General features: G+C 38.6%; 1 pseudogene; it reads right to left on the bottom strand.

The window, feature by feature from the left end:
• Positions 1–10996: 10996 nt before the first annotated feature.
• Positions 10997–11454, bottom strand: LOC118670586 (annotated as a pseudogene).
• Between the last annotated feature and the right edge of the window lie 7828 nt (positions 11455–19282).

Here is a 19282-nt window from a genome sequence, read left to right as displayed (position 1 = left end):
ATGTGTTAAGTAATTTCTTACCCATAGTATTGCTATTCTTACAGGCTCTAGAACATTTCTTAACCACCTTGGTTCACTCCCTGACATGTTGAGAAATAGATGAGATAGTTATTACCTGTTTCCTATGATTTCATTATCCCTCTGCCAGTTGATTGCTGAGCCAGCACACAACATGCTCTAAAGCAGCGGTTCTCAACCTGTGGGTCTTGACCCCTTTGGGAGGTCAAACAACCCTTTCACAGGGGTCGCCTAAGACCATCGGAAAACACATATATAATTACATATTGTTTTTGTGATTAATAACTATGCTTTAATTATGTTCAATTTGTAACAATAAAAATACATCCTGCATATCAGATATTTACATTACGATTCATAACAGTAGCAAAATTACAGATATGAAGTAGCAACGAAAATAATTTTATGGTTGGGGATCACCACAACATGAGGAACTGTATTAAAGGGTCGCGGCATTAGGAAGGTTGAGAACCACTGCTCTAAAGGAACTTTCTGAATGAATTTGTAATGCATAGATGCCATTCCCGTGTGCTCTTTGAGCCCCTCAGCCTCCATAAATTTGTCCATTCAAAATCAAGTATCTCCTCTTGAAAGGACAAACTGCTTCCCAAATCCTATTTCCATGGAGAGATAATTTCCAACATTTCATGTAACTTTTCTCCAACTTCCAAGATTATAATCAGGAAAATGTCCTTCACACATTTGTTATGAGTCATTGATCAAATTCCATGAGCAGGCTGTGCCCAAACTCCCTTAAGGTATATGAATTCAGTGTTTAGAGAGAACTTACAGGAACCTATCTCAAATATTCTATGATAATTACTTCACCCAGTAATGTTATTTTGAAGGACAATTTATATGATTATCCTATATAATAAAAGCCTAATATGCAAATAGAACCGGTCACTATGATACGCACTGACCACAAGGGGGCAGACACTCAACACAGGGGTCAGGCTCACAGCTAGCGAGCACAGCAGCAGTGGTGGGAGCCTCTCCCGCCTCTGCAGCAGCACTAAGGAGCAGCAAGCCAAGTGGTAAGGAGCAGCAAGCAGGCAGGTGTTAAGGAGTGAGTGGTCCCAGACTGGGAGAGGATGTCCCCGCTGAGAGGAGGCCTAGGCCGGCAGGCGGACATCACTCAAGGGGTCCTGGACTGCAAGAAGGCACAGGCCAGGCTGAGGGACCCCCTTCCCCACCCCTCCTCCCCGTGCACAAATTTTGTGCACCGGACCTCTAGTATAATTATATTTGGTATTTTAAAAAATTCCCTCCTCCATATATTCACTAACTAGTAAACAACACTAAAGCTAATACTAAAAGTCACAAAGCAGGGAAAGGAGTAATACATTAAATTATTTTGCCCTTTATTTACTTTATTAACTTTCATCCAAAATTTGGTTCCTATTTTAGTGACATAACTTTTGCAGTTAGATCAAAGCAAAATAATATAAAATTGTGGATTCTGTGAGGTCCCGAATACCACTGATGCTGGAGGAATTAATGGGCAAGATTTCCCAGACACGAGTGGGAATGAGATTCTTGCAATATCTTCAGAAAATGAATTTTCTTAGATTCCCACGAGAGGGTGGGATGTGGAAGAAGGCTTTATTGGTGAGGAGTGACATTTCTCAGGTTCCAAAGTCCCCTGTCCCTTGAGCCAGTCCTGAAAGAGGGGCCGCGGGGAGTTCAGCAAAGCCATAAGCAAGGCTGGTGTCCAGAGTTTCTGTTCCACATTGCAGCCAGGTGTGGCTCAGCATTCAAGCTAAAGTCTATTAGTACATGTGTGGAGTTCAACATGGCCATGAGCCACATGGGCACAGGGGAGCATGCCCCTGACACAGGCATCACAGGAGCCACACACCCTGGAGCCAAGAGCAGAGGGAACTTCCTTTGTTTGGAAGTTTATATATTCAGGTTTCTCACACCTGCAGTGGTCATGCCTTTTCTGGCCACTGACTCATTTGCAGGTATGATTGACAGGCAAGTAGGCCACTCATGTCACTCATACCTCACTGCGCATGTTCTAAACTGCCTTTGACTAGTCCAGTGGTTCTCAACCTTCTGGCCCTTTAAATACAGTTCCTCATGTTGTGACCCAACCATAAAATTATTCTCGTTGCTACTTCATAACTGTAATGTTGCTACTGTTATGAATCATAATGTAAATATCTGATCTGCAGGATGGTCTTAGGCGACCCCTGTGAAAGGGTCGTTCGACCGCCAAAGGGGTCGCGACCCACAGGTTGAGAACCACTGGTCTAGTCCCTTCCATCATGAATCAGTGGGGAACAGACTTAAAGAATGTTAAATGCAATTTTGGGGCAAAGCTGTATAAATGGCATGCCTATATTATCTTGTCTTCCCTTTTCCTTTCCTATTAAATAATAACCAGGTTATTACAATGACTAACCAGGTTATCACCAACACTGTCTTTGTTGTATGAATAAAATAGCTAAGCAGTGCACATGGAGTTCTTGGATACCAAAAGAAATCTATGTAGACCCTTTACATAGAAGGTTCTCCAAATTTGGACCCACATCAACATCTCCAAGTAAATAATTTCAAAGTTATTAGAATACTTCTTATATCCTCAAAATTTTTGAATTATATACATTAGAGGATAGCAACTTTATTTCTGTAAGTAGGGCAAAGAGTAAATAATTTTAGACTTTGTAAGCCATTCAGTCTCTGTCGCAACTACTGAACTTGGCCACTATAGCACAAAAGCAGCCATGGGCAATATGTAAATTACTGGGTGTGGCTGTGTTTCAATAAACTTTATAAAAAATGATGGTGGGCCAGGTTTGGCCAATGGTCACATTATTCTCTATTTGTATGGAATCTAGTGTCTTCTCTCTAAATCCCTCCATTCTGCTTCTCTAATCTGGGCTGGTTGCTTCCTAATTACTATTCACCAGTGACTGACTTTTATTGCTCTCCTATTTTTAGAGCTCTTATCTTCATCTTGCTTGATTTAATCCCGCATTTTGCTATATCATCAAGTAATAAACCAATAAGAGGGCATTACTGTTTTGTCTGATTCCTCACTTGTTTGAAATATCTTTATTCTGTATTCATCATCTGATTGGAAATTTAACTAATTATCAAATTCTAGATGGAATATAATTTTTTCTCAGAATGCTGACAACATTGCTCCATTTTATTCTGATACTCATAGTGCAAAAGAAAAATCTAATGTTGGTCTAAATTTAGGTCTTTTTGTGTAATATGTTTCTTTTTTGTCTTGGAAAATGTTATAATCTTTTTATTGTAGGAGTTTTGGAATAAAATAGTGATGTGCCTGCATGAGGGTCATTTTTATTCAGACTACTCTCCATTCAGTAGAGTAATAGAATCTTTTTGGTTACTCCAATATAATAAAATGGTGTTGTTAGACAGGTTTTGAAGAATAGAGATATCTTTCTAGAAAATTAGTTGACTAAATGATCCAAAGGCTTTTCAAATTTCTTTTGCTTGTTTCCTGGTTGTTGGTGGTAGCTTGCTTCTTAAAATATAGTACCCCAAAAAGAGATGCTATAAAATCTATTAAAAGTACCCAAATATACTTTTAATAGATTTTATAGCATCTCTTTTGATAGGTTTTTCTCGGTGAGGTTGCTTCTTGATGATTTGCTTCCTTCATTTTCTATTGTTTTGTCTCTTATTATGCACGAGATTTTATTTTGTGTTCTTATTGCAAGCCACCTCAAATGTATTTTTAAGGTATTCCTGAAATAAATTGATAGATAAAAGAAAGATAGATAGAGATAATCTTTCTCAGTAAATAATACTGATCTCCTAATAGGTGCCATTATTTATAGCCTCTTTTGTCTAATATCATAAAAAGGCAAGTTACCCATGCACATTCCGACAGACAGGACATTGTGTTTCTATGTTTGAAAAGTTTACCTTAAATGCTTTGTCCTATGTGACAGCTGCAAAATAACATTGCTTTTCAGACTGTATTGCCTGCCGCTGCTGCTCTTAGGGGATCTGTCTGAGCACAGCACTCGTGTTTGCATCTTCAGGCCACACGCGGGTCCAGAAACAAATGGCTGCGTCTTTCATGGACTCTTCCAGGCAACTTATTAGGACCACAAGCAGAGATACACAGGGAACTGGAAGGCTGCCTTTTCATTAACATTACTCTGCTCACTTCACCCTTTCGTCATGTCTATACATCTTTATGTATATCATGCTGTGGGAGCAGGAGATGGTCGCAAGTCACTTAGTAACTAGGAAATACCCACAAGATGAATGTGGTTCTGAAGGGAAAGCTTAACCAAGGTGCGTTCAGCTTCCTGGATGAGGACATTTCTTTTTGTGGAAGGACATGAAAGCTGCTCAGTTCAAACACCTGCCATACATATCTAGCAAAATACTTCAGGTGCCATTTTCCTTTCTAATCTGTTGCTTCCAGCTCTTTCAGCATAATGAATCATTGGTTCGTTTTATTGGAATTATTATTTCATCAGTGTAAATCTGGGGAGGGGGGGAAATGCCTGAAATATGTCAGATAGTATCTTAACCCAGAAGGAAATAGTAAACATTATAGAACGTAAAATACATTTGTACATAATAATGATCTTGATACTCATTGAACTTGATAAAATTCAATTGCAGCATCATTAATTATGTAAATGCATATGTTAACACATTTCATAATTGCTTAACAAGGTTGCTTATAGACGGAAAATGGACAAACACTCACATACCTGAAGGCTCTCATGGCCCTGTCACTTTCCTTTGACTATTCTGGAAGAGTTTTACTTAATTTAAGAGAAATTTTCTTTTAAGGGTTAGGTCTCCGCAAACGTGCTTTAAAAGAATTGCTTTCCTCCAGTTTGCATTAGGGCTTGAGGACACAGTGAGTAATAAGGAAGCTTTGTTTTTAATAAGTGATTACTTATCATCAAATTTGTCATTCTTTTAAGGAAAAAAAGAAAAACAAAGAGAGTATGTATTTGCACATAGGGAGACAATAATGTAAAATAATTTCCCCCACCTAGTGTTAGTTCTGATAGTGTGAGCCTGAAGTTATTGCTCAGAAAGTATAATAAGCCAATATTTATCAAGATAGTAGTAAATTTAAATCATGTCTTCCCAGATTTGGCTAATATAGACAATAACTTAAGTATATATTTCTCCATGTAGCTAAAACATCTATTACATACTTGAAATTATAATCTTCACAAGCTCTTTGGCACATTCTGAGAGAAGTTGCATAAAAGAGCATATGAACCTGGTAACAAATATCTATTATTATTATCATTATTACTATTATTATTCCATAATATAAAACTAGATATGCAGACCTCACTAGCTGTTCCAGTTATTAGGTTGTAAAATTTAGGCTCAATCAACCATGTATTATGCTCACAAATTTGGTTGTAAGACATTTAGTCGGGACACCATGGAGATGGCTTGCCTCTGTGCCATGATGTCTGGGGCCTCAGCTGGAAAACTCGGAGGCTGGAAAACAGGGCGTCTGAGGGCTCATTAACACACACAGCTGGCAGCTGATGCCGCCCGTTGGCTGGACCTTAGCTGGCACTGTCAATCAGAACTCCTATAATAAGCCTCACCATGTGGCCTGGACATCTTCACATCATTGTGTCTGCGTCCATGGAAGAGCATCCAGAGATTGGGAGGAGCCAGAAGGAAGTCCTGGTGATCTAGTTATGGTGATCTAGCCTCAGAGTTTTTGAAGCACCAATTCTGTCATATTCTCCTTGTCCAGGCAGCCACAACCCAGTCTAATTTCCAGGGGATGGGAAATTGACTCCACCTCTTGATGGGGGAGTGGCAAGGTTCTGAAAGAGCACATAAGAAAAGAAATACTCTGTGGTCATTTTGGGGAACTGTAATCTGACACAGTAACTATGAAAGAAATATCGAAATAGGATGAGTATACATAATTAAAGACTACTAGATTGTCCTGTGGGGTGTGTTGTTGTTTTTTTCATTTAGTTGAAACTTTCAGTCCTTTTAAGAGACATATATTTGATTTCCAGGACTTTCCCTGGACTCCTATTATTGATAATTTTCTATATTTAATAATCGCCAATGGGTTTATTTACAACCACTCAGGATAGTTCTTAGCACATAGCAATTGGAAGTGTCTTATTTTTATCACCTTTTTTTTATTATTTCAGAGAGGAAGGGAGAGGGAGAGAGGGATAGAAACATCAATGATGAGAGAGAATCACTGATCGGCTGCCTCCTGCATGCCCCACAATGGGAATGGAGCCCACAACCCGGGCATGTGCCCTTGACTGGAATCGAACCTGGGACCCTTCAGTCCACAGGCCGATGCTCTATCCACTAAGCCAAACCAGCTAGTGTTATCATGTCTTTTTATAAGAACACTGTCAGCCTGTTGTAAGAGGATGAATGAAATCATTTATTATTCACTATGACCTAATATTACAAAGTTATTGCTCCAGAGGTTGAATATTAAATTCTATTAAGAAAAGAGTGTCTGCCAGAAGGATGATAATGTATTACACAGATCAAATATTTTACAGAAAGATCAAAACAGCAGGCCACCAAACCCAAAGTGTCCCAACAACACATGTCTGAGCTGCAGTTGTGCCAGGGAATTAAAAGGGAGTCTGAGCAGACTTAGAGGGCAGATTCTGGTTGTGCAAAAGGATAGAAACATGGTGTTGATCAGAATGTAAATTATAAATGTTAAAACCCTGAAAACATTTAAAATCATTCCTGTTTTCCCTGGCCAGTGTGGCTCAGTTGGTTGGGTGTCATCCTGTGCACCCAGAGGTTGCTGGTTCGGTTCCTGGTTAGGACACATGCCCAGGTTGCAGGCTCGATCCCCATAGGGGGTAAGCAGGAGGCAGCTAATTTACGTTTCTCTCTCACATCAATGTTTCTCTCTCCCTCCCCTCTCCCTTCCTTTTTCTCTAAAATCAATAAAACATATTTTAACAAATAGAATAAAATCACTCTCATTTGAAGATGGAAAACAACAATGTAATTTAAATTATAATTGATTTAATAAATTACGAATACATATACTAAATTTACTTTTGACACATCCATAATAAATCTCCTCGTATGTTATTGAACATTTTTCTAAATCATTAAGTTAATTTTGAGGGAAAAATAAAATATAGAAACTCCACATTCTAACTCTCCCAAATATGATTGATACATACTGCACTCTAGGCCAATATGAAGAACATACACTATGAGCCACAATCTAATAAGGTATTTATAGTACTTACTTTCCTTTTCTGTAAGATTGCTTGTGCAAAAAATCTGTGAAATAGCAAATGTTATAGGTAAATATAAATAATAAAATTCTCAGTGAAACTATTTAAACATGTAGTACTCAGCTTGGTAATAGAGTTAGAGGTTTTTTTTTTCTCTGCAGGGCCACAGTTTTACAGAATACTTTTTCTCCCCCAAACATGCCAGTGTTCACTGCAGATTTAAATTTATCTCTGTCTGGAAAATGAAGCTACAAATAATTCCCCCAGAGCAACAACTTCATTCTCCAAAACTCAAAATAAACCTGCTTTTTTATCACATCATGGAGCTATAGATAACTAGGACAACAGAATAGTCTTCATGCTTAACACACCCACCAAGGGACACACTGGGGACTTAGATATCAGCTGGCTTGTTTGCTAGGTTAAGCGAGTTCTGCCTTATTTTCAATTCTGCAAAAGCTCTCTTTTATAATATTCACCTGCTGAATAGATGCCCCATAGTATCAGAGTTGCCAGCATGTTGATGCCTTGCAGAATATCAAACTGTTATTAAATTCTGAATATGTTGTAGTTTGTTACCAGGAACATGAAGCACATGTACTTATCGGTGATTATTTCATGATGCAGGTATTCTGCTCAGTCACCAAATGCCAGATGCTCTGAAACCACTTGCTTCTCTTGGATGGAGAATGCACACACAGTACGGTTTTCAAGCCCCATTGCTTTTACCCTCCAGCCCTTCACAATATTTACACAGCTATTGCCTTGATTTTTGCTTCTGACATTTATTTCCTAGACTATAATTTGCTTTTTGCCTTCAGCTACCCCCAGCCACAATCCTTTTAATTGTTTCCTAAATGATACTGTCCTTTGCCTAAAATTCTAGTATATCGACTCCTTGTTGTCAGCAGGATAAAGAAGAAGAAAAAAAAAAAAGCTCACAATACTTTCCTGGCCCACCTGCATGACCAAACTCTTCTCACACCATTCTCCACCCTTCTTGCCCCTTTCCTTCCTCCTCCCTTCCTCTCCTCTTCCACTTCCCCCGTTCTTCTTTTATTTATTCATTCTAGAAATATGTGTTGAGATCCTGCTACATGCTAAACACTATATAAGCTCTGGAATACACTTATGAGTGAAAAAAAAGAGCAATGTTTTGTTAGGTGAATAGACTGGGGGTAGGGTGGGACATGGAGGTGGAAACATACTTCCACCAAATAACCCTTACCATAAATGTTAAATTGCAACCAGGATATGTGGCTACAAAGCAGCACATTGTGCAAAAAGAATATACAGTGGGAGAATTTGATGTAGGCAAAATGGATCTGGGTAGTAAGATTTTAGTGTACTTTCTGTATAGTAGTTAATAATGCAAATTAGGGAGGCGGGAGCTGGTGGAGAGCTCTCTTGGAGGTGGGGAGAGTGACACCTGAGCCAGGGCTGGAATGCCTCAGAAGGAAGCCAGGTGACAGCACATGAATTTGTCCTCTTTTTAATTTGTAAGCCTGACAAGAGATTGATCTGTATTGATCTTTCCAACAAACCAGTTTTTGGTTTCATCGATTTTTCTGTATTGTTTTTTTCCCCCCTCAATTTTGTTGATTCATGCTGTATTTTTTAAATTATGATTTCCTTTCTTCTGCTTGCGTTAGTTTTTATTTGTTCTTCTTTTCCTAGTTTCCCAAGAGGGAAAATTAGATCTTTCTTCTTTTCCAGTATATTGCATTTAATGTTATAAATTTCCTTCTAAGCAATGGTTTTACTGTGTCCCACAAATTTTGATGTTTTATTTTATTATCTGTTTCATAATTCCCACATCTATATGTCATGTCTGAGTCTGGTTCTGATGATTGCTGTCTCTTCATGGTAGTTTTTCTTCACTGTTGCTTGCCTTGTGATTTATTTATTTATTGAAAGCTAGACAGGTTGCTTTTAGTAATAAGAACTCAAGTCAATAGGCCTTTGATGTGAGGATTTGTATTAACCTGGGGGAGCTGTTCAATGTTTGTTGTAGCTATAGTTACCAGAGGCTTCGAATTCCTTTAGTGTCTTTGTGTCTCCTCTCTTTGTAATTTATCTGCAATCCAGTGCCTCTTTCAGCTGTAATCCACTGTAAAGTGTGCGGGAAGGCAAGTGCTCCCGAATCTTCCCATTAAGCTTCAATCTCTTAGTGAGCCTGTGACTCAGGACTGACCTCCCAAGTATTTCTTCAGTTGTACAGCCCACCCCACCTCTCCCTGTTGCCTGCTCCCCTCCCTCCTTTCCATATATATATTTTTTTGAATCCCTGACCTCTGCAGTTTTCTGCCCTTTGTTAAAACTGGAAGTCTGGAGGGGGCTCGAGTGGGAGGTGTCCTGTTCCCTAAACTAGAGTCAGAGTCTGACAGAGTCTTTCCCCTGGAGCAGGTTTTGTTATGGAGAAGGCTCTGGGTATATTTCACAGTGGTTCCTCCTCCCCACTCCCATCCTTCAGGGGGCTCATTCACAGATCTCCACATGACAACCTCCTGGATTTCCCGAAGGAAAAGTCCACGGAAGTGCAGGAACCCCCTAAAACTCTTGCCCTATAGAGTTTTCAAGCTGGTCCACACTTAGGTCCAACAATTCGTCAAAATCACCATTTAAGTGTTCCTACCCATATATGGTGCCGGCAGCTTTTCTTCAGCTAGCGGGGCTTGGCTCTACATCGCTAGGTGTATCTGTCCCTCCAAATTCCAGGCTGGCAGTTTGAAAACCTCAGTTCTGAGTCCTTAACAGTCTTGACTTTCAATTTGTCCAGTTTTTCTATTTGTACATATGGAAGTGTTATCAGTATGAGTGGAGTTCTTGGGGTGCTTATGATGAGCCTATGAGAAGACTTCTAATTATGACTGTAACTATTAATAGACACTACCCATGCCGAAACCGGTTTGGCTCAGTGGATAGAGCGTCGGCCTGCGGACTGAAAGGTCCCAGGTTCGATTCCGGTCAAGGGCATGTACCTGGGTTGCGGGCATATCCCCAGTAGGAGATGTGCAGGAGGCAGCTGATCGATGTTTCTCTCTCATCGATGTTTCTAACTCTCTATCTCTCTCCCTTCCTCTCTGTAAAAAATCAATAAAATATATTAAAAAAAAAAATAGACACTACCCACAATGCATAATTCTAAAAGTGGGTAGAGCATAAAATAACTAAAAGAAATAAATATAATAAGACAGATATAGTATTCTTTATAATTTTACATTACTTAAAAGTCATTTCTTATCATAACTGATAGAAAGCAATAATATAACTAGTCTGCCTATAGTGAAAATTAAGGAAATCAAATTTTCATGGACTTTTCTGATAAAATTCATGGGAAAACTATCGTATTTACCGTGGTGACTTTTCCCCAAGGAAATTATCATTCTCAGTGATCCAAACTGCTCTATAATTAAGTTCTCTGGGGTACAGTCTCTTTATCTGAATCTAAAAGTAGCTGGTGAGCTCTAAGGTCTCTATATAGGGCTAACCAGTAACCAAGGCTCTTTAGTAATTAAGGTAAGTTCAACTACAAAAAGGGCCATTAATAAAAACCACTTAATCTGTGATGCCAACAGATTTACAGGTTGCTGGATTTGATTGAAAGGCTTTCCTTCATTATGGAAATCTGCTTATAATTTATTCATCTTAATCCTATTCATTAAAGTCCCATGGCCATTTTAGTTAATATTTTTAACCACAAGATCCACAGAAAGCACATTCTCTGCTTTTATTTATTTATTTTTCATTTTAAGTTTTTAATGAAAGTTGTATATAATATTACTTTATTCCTGCATCTTCTCAATTGCTTCTTCCTTGTATTTTCCCTTTTGCTTTCCTACTTGGCGAGGTTTGGCTTTACGTTCAAGGATCTTTTTGCAGTCTTTGTCCAGGTTTAGTCTAGTGAAACCACCTTGCTGGGGTGAATGCTAACATGAGCAGTCATACCATTAGCTTTCTCCCGTTGCACTCGTTCAATGTAAATGACATAGTTCTTTCTGTAAACCTAGACTACTTTGCCAATTTGCTGCCCTTGGTAATGTCCTCGAACTATCTGAACTTCATCATCCTTTCAGATGGGCATGGATCGAACATTATACTTCTGTCTCAGCTCTTTGGTAAGAGAAGACAACATAGTCTTCCTTCGAATGTGGGAAGATGCATTGAAATGCCTTTTACAGTTCTTGCTCCAGTCAGAAGTCATTTTGACCGCTGGCACTCCTACAATGGCCACAAGAGGGAAGAGGACTTCTCTACTTTTATAAAGTAGAAAATAAACTTTACTTAAGTCCAAATATATTTTTTAGCTTTCTATCAGGACTCTGGAAGTGCTGTCCTTTACTATCTCTAGTCCTGACAGTTTATCACTATAATTTATTTCAATAGTATGGGTGGCCTTGCAGAAACTTTGCATAATGTTATTTGTTACAATAGGAGAATACTCACAAAACAGTCATCAAGTCAGTATTCAGGATAAAGTTCTATTTTCAGGCCAGCAAAGCACTTTAGAAATAATTTTACCAGCAAGTACTGCAAGTGGTAGACAGTATTGGACTTTGATGTTTGAAAGATCTTAGTGGACCTTAGGAAGAGCACACTTTTCTGAATGCTCCCTGTCTCTTCTCCCAGAAGATTTAAACTTATTGATATTTTTATTATTGATCTATTTAATGCCTTTCATTCCCAGTTTTGTTCTCTCTCCTTTTCTTTTCTTTTGATTTTGTCTACAGTGTGAACTGCCCTCTGAATTCCCCAGAATATTTTTATTATCTATTTGGATCTGGAAGTTGGTAGGACCTCTATGATAAGTTTACCATGCTGTTTATCATACTATTGATATGAAAAAGTACACTTGTAAATTATTATAACACATCCTATATAATAATTGTTAATATGCAAATCGACCAAAAGGCAGAATGACCGGTCACTATGACCTACACTGACCACCAGGGGGCAGATGCTCAATGCAGAGGCTGCCCCCTGGTGGTCAGTGCGCTCCCACAGGGGGAGTGCCACTCAACCAGAAGCCCGGCTCACGGCTGGCAAGTGCAGCGGCAGTGGCGGGAGCCTCTCCTGCCTCCGCAACAGCACTAAGGATGTCCAACTGACAGCGTAGGCCCACTTCCCATGGGGAGCGGGCCTACGCTGTCAGTTGGACATACCCCGAAGGCTCCTGGACTGCGAGAGGGTGCAGGCTGGGCTGTGGGACCCCCCAGTGAACGAATTTTGTGCACTGGACCTCTAGTAGTATTATTATAATGTAACAAGATAATATTATAAAGAAAGAACTTAAAAAACTCAACACCTAAAAAACAAACAATCCAATTAAAAACTGGGCAAAGGATCTGAATAGACACTTCTCCAAAGAGGACATATAGATGGTCAATAAGAATATGAATGTCACTAATCATCAGAGAAATGCAAATTAAAACCACAAAGAAATATCACCTCCTGCTTGTCAGAATGGCTATCATCAATAAATCAACAAACAAGTGTTGGCCAGGATGTGGAATAAAGGGAACACTCGTGCACTGTTGGTGGGAATGCAAATTGGTGCAGCCACTGTGGTACACAGTATGGTATTTCCTCAAAAAATTAAAAATGGAACTGCCTTGTGACCCAGTGATTCCACTTCATCTGAGAATATATCCAAAGAAACCCGAAACACTAATTTAAAAGAATATATGCACCCTATGTTCATTGCAACGTTATTTACAGTCGCCAAGATTTGAAAGCAACCCAAGTGCCATCAGTAGATGAGTGGATTAAAAAGCTTTGGCACATTTACACAATAGAATACTAATTAGGTGTAAAAAAAAAAAAAAAAAAAAAAAAAGAAGGAAATCTTACCTTTTGCAACAGCATGAATGGACCTGAAGAACATAATGCTCACTGAAATAAACCAGTCAGAGAAAGTGAAATAAAACAGTCAGAGAAAGACAAGTTATCTTACGATTTCACTCATATGTGGAATCTAATGAACAAAATAAACTAACAAACAAAATAGATCCAGAGACATAGAATCATGGAACAGACTCAGGAATTTCAGAGGGAAGGCGGAGGTGGGGGAAGGTGAGTGGGGAGAGATTAACGAAGGTGATCTATTTTTGGATATCATATTGTGTATTTTCCTTCTTTCAAGGATCACATTTCTGAGCTGCATGATGGTTAGTGTCTAAAAACAGTTACTTCATATATATTCTCCCAGTTTTGCTGTTATTTTCATCAAAAGGACAATTCCAATACCAGTTAACATGGCATGGCCAAAAGTGTGCATTTCAGATTTTTAGATTACTGCAATCATACTGTAGATAAAGTTGACAAACTGAAATGTTTCATTTTATATAATGTGAATATTCCTCATAATGTTATAAATTCTTAAAATATGTTTAATCATCACCTAATATTAATTAAATATATATAATTTTCTTAACTACTTCAGTATTTCTCAACAATGATGTTGCTTCCAAAGGTACGATTATAATGATAACATTAAAATTATTAGTTTTTTTAAACTTATTTTATCTATTAGAATTCCAGAACTGAAATTATGAACTTATACAGAATGTATATTTAAAGGTTCCTGATATATTTTTACTAAATCCTCTAAAATAAAAGTGTGATTGTTGAAAAATATGTCCACAAAGTCTTTGGCATTTTCCCTTGATTGTTGGCTGGACTTACTGACTTGCTTCTAGCTTCATAGCTGTAACACTATTAACTAATTAAATCCTATCACGTAATAGGTAGATAGCTTTTTTGATTAACACGTTTGTAGCCAGATTCTCCTGGTGTCCCTAGGAGTTGCTCCCCCAGGAGTATTTTAGGCATCTTTGGGAGTCTCTAAAGCTGTTATTCATGCTCCACTTTAAGATCAACAAGGGCACAACAAAGTTATTGCTGCTGTCTTGGAAATTACATGACTTGAAACCATTTACTTTCCTAGTAATGCACAGAGCTTGTAGATATGAAATCTTACTCTGTCTGACATTTTTAAGATATCAAGAAATATGTTGAAAATTTAACTCTTACTTTTATTTCCCAAAAGAATGAACCTGACACTATAGTACCATCCTGATGATGACTAAAATTATAGGCTCATTTTCCTTTTTGTTTTTCCTTTTTGAGGTGTGGAACTTAGTGACTCTCAACCATTTTCATGTGTCAAGCTCTCAACATATAATTATACATAAACAGATTCAGACATAGATATGAGACAGGTCAATGTGAAGAAATTATGTAGATTTGTCTTATATTGGTCATAAACCTTTATCATAAATCTTTAAAAGCCACAATAAGAGAGATGGCTGACATTGATTGATTGCCTACCAGTGGTCGGCAAACTCATTAGTCAACAGAGCCAAATATCAACAGTACAACGATTGAAATTTTTTTTTAATTAATTAAATCTTTATTGTTCAGATTATTACATTTGTTCCTCTTTTTTCCCCCCATAACTCCCCTCCTCCCAGTTCCCACCCCACCCTCTGCCCTCACTCCCCACCCACTGTCCTCATCCATAGGTGCACGATTTTTGTCCAGTCTCTTCCTGCATCTCCCACACCCCTTTCCCCCCCAAGAATAGTCAGTCCATTCCCTTTCTATGTCCCTGATTCTATTATGATCACCAGATTATTTATTCACTTGATTCTTAGATTCACTTGTTGATAGATGCATGTTTGTTGTTCATAATTTGTATCTTTACCTTTTTCTTCTTCTTCCTCTTCTTAAAGGATACCTTTCAGCATTTCATATAATCCTGGTTTGGTGGTGATGAACTCCTTTAGCTTTTCCTTATCTGTGAAGCTCTTTATCTGACCTTCAATTCTGAATGATAGCTTTGCTGGATAAAGCAATCTTGGTTGTAGGTTCTTGGTATTCATCACTTTGAATATTTCTTGCCATTCCCTTCTGGCCTGCAAAGTTTCTGTTGAGAAATCAGCTGACAGTCGTATGGGTATTCCCTTGTAGGTAGCTGAGTTTCTTTCTCTTGCTGCTTTTAAGATTCTCTCTTTGTCTTTTGCTCTTGGCATTTTAATTATGATGTGTCTTGGTGTGGTCCTCTTTGGATTCCTTTTGTTTGGGGTTCTCTGCACTTCCTGGACCTGTAAGTCTATTTCTTTCACCAGGTGGGGGAAGTTTTCTGTCATTATTTCTTCAAATAGGTTTTCAATATCTTGCTCTCTCTCATCTTCTGGCACCCCTATAATTCTGATGTTGGTACGCTTGAAGCTGTCCCAGAGGCTCCTTACGCTATCTTCGTATTTTCGGATTCTTTTTTCATTTTGCTTTTCCAGTTGGGTGTTTTTTGCTTCTTCGCATTTTGAATCTTTGACTTGATTCTTGGGCTCCTCTGGTCTGCTGTTGGGTGTCTGTATAGTATTCTTTATTTCAGTCAGTGTATGCTTAATTTCTAGTTGGTTCTTTATCACAACATCGAAGGTCTCATTAGATTTCTTGAGGATCTCACTACATTTATCGGTGGTCTCACCAGTCTTTTCGAGGGCCTTACTAAGTTTATCGGCAGCTTCTAGACAGTTCTTGAGAGACCTTAAAAGTGTGGTTTTGAGCTCTATATCTTCCATTTCTGACATTTGCGTCCTATTTCTTTTTCTCCGCATTTTTTTATCTTTTCTTGGTGCACCCCCTAGTGGTCATTGTGCGCAGTCTTGTTGTAGTTAAGCCTTGATTGTTGTCGGCAATACCGGGGGTGATTTGACCTCCAGGCTAACTGGCTATAAGAGTCAGCTGTGTCTGCTGTGGGAGAGCTTCTGTGCTGGATCTCTAGGGCGGTGCTAATCTAGCATTTGCCTGAGGCTATCCGGCAAATGGCTCTGCGCAGGGCTTGGGCAGGGCGGGTCCCCGGGGATCTACAGGGCGGGTGGATCGAGCAGTTATGGCTGCTCTCAGTTCCGTCCCTAGGGGCTCTGCCTCACAGAGTCCCAGCAACTGCTGCAAACCTCGGAGAGAAAGCTGCCTTCGAATTCCGACCGAAGCCAGACAGTCCCGCTTCTCCCGTTTGAGTCTGGGTCCCTAGAGACTCTCCCAGATCTGGAGCTCAGAGTCTGAAACCCCCTCCCGATTGAAAACAACAACCTCACCCTCTGCCGCCAGCCCGCTCCGCGCTCACTCCGCACCTTAGTATTTCACTTCAGCACTGCGCCTCCTCTGAGTCTGGGTATGATATTCTCTTTTCTCCTAGTTGTAGAATTTCCACTCAGCCAGCCTTCCTGTGGTTCTGGATGATGTCCGTTCAGTCTTTTAGTTGTATTTTTGATTGGTTGTTTGAGGCAGCAATCTCTGGCGTTAACCTATGCCGCCATCTTGGTTTCTCCTACAACAATGAGAGCCAAATTTTTTAAACTTAAACTATATAGGTAGGTACATTGTTATTAACTTAATTAGGGCACTCCTAAGGCTTAGGAAGAGCCACACTCAAGGGGCCAAAGAGCCGCATGTGGCTAGAGAGCCGCAGTTTGCCGACCAAGAGGTCATTACACATTCTTTTCCATTTGTATTATATCTTTACAACAACCTGTAGAGCAAATACTGTTTTCCTTATTCTATGAGGAACTTTAATTACAACAGCTAAGTAAGGTGCCAAGAAGACACACGTAGTAAATGAGGAAGGTGAGCTTTCTCTCCAGTTCTTGCGACCAAAAGATTTGTGCCTCATATACCACATAGGCATCCACTCAGATTTAGTCCATAAAGGATACATTTGATCAAATATGGGTTTTTAAGTGTGGACTTACCTTTTTTAGTTATATACAGTGTTGGTGATCTCTTCCCACAGTGACCTGATCCACTAATATTTTGATGCTTTAAGAAATTTAACCAACCTTTCAATGTGGCAACAATAGGACCGTATTTTCCTGTTTTAACTTGACACCATTGCTCATGAGAGCTCTTTTTTCCCATGAAACATTTCATCTGTATATTTCACCGGCGGAGCCAGGCAGAATCAATAAACTAATTCTTCTTTTTACCTAATTTAAATTCTGCCTCTAAACAGTTCAGGGAAAACATTGTGGTTTTTCTCAAGATTCAGTTGCTTCCTAACTCTCAAGCTTTGGCTCTTCTTACTGTCGGGCATGATACTTTGAATTGAAAATATTTTAGAGAGTCAATAAGAGTTCTAAACATAGGAAGCAAAAATCCCAGTTTCCACCAAGTGGCTCCAATTCACCTATTGTATTTAATAAACTTTCCAAATATTTTGATGCCTCATAGGTTCCTGTTTATTTTCAGTCAACTGAACTTAGCCAACTCTGATTTTTATTTAAATAGATACAACTTATTTAATTTAGTAATAAACTTTAAACTTACTTTATCTTTTCCTATGAGTGATTTTTTTTCTCAACTTAGGCAACTAACAAAAAAAACCTTGAAATATGATATTATTCAACAATAATAACTCAAGAAAATGACCTAGAATCCTTTATATAAATGAAATTTCTAGAAATCCAGCAAAGGCTATGCTTTCTTTGTGAACTACAAGAATCATATTCTCTTTAATATTCGAACATTAATTGTCAAGTAGGCATTTAAAATAATTCATTAACGCTTTTAGATAAACAATTTTTTTATGTAGATCTGATATATACTCCTATTTCCACAATAAAGAAAAGCTATATGCAAGTTGAAGTCTGTATTGTATTATATTGTGATATTGAATGCAAATACAAAGTTTTGGAATCTTTTCTCAAGAAACAACATTGAAATTTAATTTTCTGCTAGTTTACACAGTCTGATGACAAACAGAAGCAATCTAAACTTTTAAGTGATCACTGTGGCCTCTGCTGTATTAGTTGCTGTTAATCAGAATCCATGCAGTGATATGTCTCTCCTCAGTGGTTGCAAGTAGGTTTTATTTTTTTAAGCAGCTGGGCCATGGCCAGTCTGGCTTAGTTGCTTGAGCATCATCCCATGTGCACAAAGGTCAAAGGTTCAATTCCCAGTCTGGACACATACCCAGGTTGAAGTTTTGATCCCCAGTCAGGATGCATATGGGAGGCAACAGATCAATATTCCTCTCTCCCTCTCTTTCTCTCTCTCTAAAATAATTTTTTTGAAAAAGCATATTTTTTAATCATATTTTTTTAAAAAGCAGGTCATTTTTTATCAACAGTAGCTACATTTTTGCTGTATGTCAAAGTCATTGTACTGAATAGATCTGTGCACACCTCATTAAATAACCACACTAAAAATATTGTCTCTGCCAGTTTCATTTTATACTATAGTCTCCCTCCAATCAACATAGGAAAATAAATAATTTTTTAATAAAAGTAAATGTTTTCCTGTATAATTTATTTCATAGTTTGAGTTTAAGAGTATAGATATATGATTATATTTTCTCCAATAACTCCTTCCCTAAGTCTTCTGTGTCAAATCATCCTTTCCGAGTTCTTACTACATCATGCATAGATTCTGCCCCACCTTTAGTTGTTCAAGTTAGTTGTTAAAGCTGGCTCTCATGTCTCCTCCCCTGGCCAAACAAACCACACTGAGGGCTTGTGGCTGGAGGGTTTCCTCCCCTCCTCACTCTTCCTCTCCCAGACTCTGCTGCCTGGGCAGGGACAGGATGGAACAGGTGGTCTCTTACCCAGTCAGCCCAAAGCTGGAGGGAGATTGGAAGGTGGTCCTACTCTCACTCAACTCTCTGATGTCCCGGGGGCTCCAAAGTTATTTACTTCTTTTCCATGCATTAATAAAAAAAATTTCTTTTTAAATAAATCTTTAATTATTTCAACATATAAGTTACTTAGGCCAGGGTTTGCAAAAAATAAACCACTCTAAACTTCAATGAAAGCAGTATAGTGCTCCAGAAAAAGACAACTTTTATAGCATCTCTAGTGCAATGAGTTGTTGGGCTTTTTTAAAGGAAATTTAAGCAATACGGGTGGAACTCTTGGTGGAACATATTGAACATAAGTTCATTGCAGCACAAATGTGTGTAGAACAAATAGAACACCATTAGGATTGTGGGTTCTCTTGCTCTGATGTTAATTCGTGTATTTAATGGATACAAT

Source organism: Myotis myotis, unplaced genomic scaffold (genome assembly GCF_014108235.1).
Source record: "Myotis myotis isolate mMyoMyo1 unplaced genomic scaffold, mMyoMyo1.p scaffold_m19_p_16, whole genome shotgun sequence".
Classification (NCBI taxonomy): Eukaryota; Metazoa; Chordata; class Mammalia; order Chiroptera; family Vespertilionidae; genus Myotis; species Myotis myotis.
Note: the sequence above shows the minus strand (reverse complement) of the source record. Positions and strands in the feature narration are given on the sequence as shown.